The 1,070-nt window shown below is 23.3% G+C and overlaps 1 protein-coding gene across 1 annotated transcript in view; it reads left to right on the forward strand.

Moving 5' to 3' along the window:
• Positions 1-1,070, forward strand: part of LOC117117935 (CXXC motif containing zinc binding protein-like) — a 14,324-nt gene that overhangs the window by 520 nt on the left and 12,734 nt on the right. The window lies entirely within an intron of this gene.

Raw genomic sequence — 1,070 nt, forward strand, 5'->3', positions numbered from 1 at the left:
AACAGGCTACTTAAAAGCAAATAAAATTAATACTATTATTACTAAACTATAAATTAATATTTAAATCGGACGGTTTTTATTTTCGTTTTGTTATGAATCCTACGCTTTCTACTGCATAACAAATACAGTAAATAAAATAAATACTAAAATATGATATGATGTTATATATTATTATTATTATTATTATATTATTATTGTTATTTACATTGTATCTGGAAAAAAAACAGCCAATTTGTCATTTAAATTACTGTAACATTAGTTTATACAATTATTTTTATTAGTATTAAAGTTTGTTATTGTTTTTATTTTCGTTTTATGAATCCTACGCTTTCTACTACATAACAAATACAGCAAATAAAATAAATACTAAAATATGATATGATGTTATATATTATTATTATTTTTTTTTTTTAAATTTACATTGTATCTGGAAAAACCAGCCAATTTGTCATTTAAATTACTGTAACATTAGTTTATTAACAATTATTTTTATTAGTATTAAAGTTTTTTTTTTTTTTACTATATTACTGTATAACTTGGTGCTATTTTTCTTTTTTTACAGAAACAACGCAGATGTTACGAAGTTGACCGAGTTTGAGATACTTTTTTTGGTTCTTGCTATATATATTGATATAATTTTTATTAATGCTTGAATCAAATAAAAATCTATGGAATAAGTATAGTCAATAGATTAGTTTCGCATACGTTTTTTTTTTTTTTGGCTGTTACGTTTCCATTTACCATAAATGTTCTGATCATGTTATAATAATATTGTAAAGGAAATATGTATTTCCATATTTATATTTTCCATATAAAATTATCAATACATTGATAATTGCATGCGGTACATTTTAAAAGCCTTTTCATGCGTCTGTTATATTCATAAGCCCAAGAAAATCACTCACTTGCTAGGCATATTTCTTTAGTTGCATAACTGGAGTATAATATTGGAAAGAAACGTTTCCACATATTTATTGACATGGTACTCTTAAGGCAAAGATGACACAAGGTATGTGATTTCTTGTTTGTTTTATTTCCATTTTTGTTACATTATTGCAAAGACAGAAGTA

Source organism: Anneissia japonica, unplaced genomic scaffold (assembly GCF_011630105.1).
Source record: "Anneissia japonica isolate Jap-2015-1 unplaced genomic scaffold, ASM1163010v1 scaffold3106_len312699_cov133, whole genome shotgun sequence".
In the NCBI taxonomy this organism is placed as follows: domain Eukaryota; kingdom Metazoa; phylum Echinodermata; class Crinoidea; order Comatulida; family Comatulidae; genus Anneissia; species Anneissia japonica.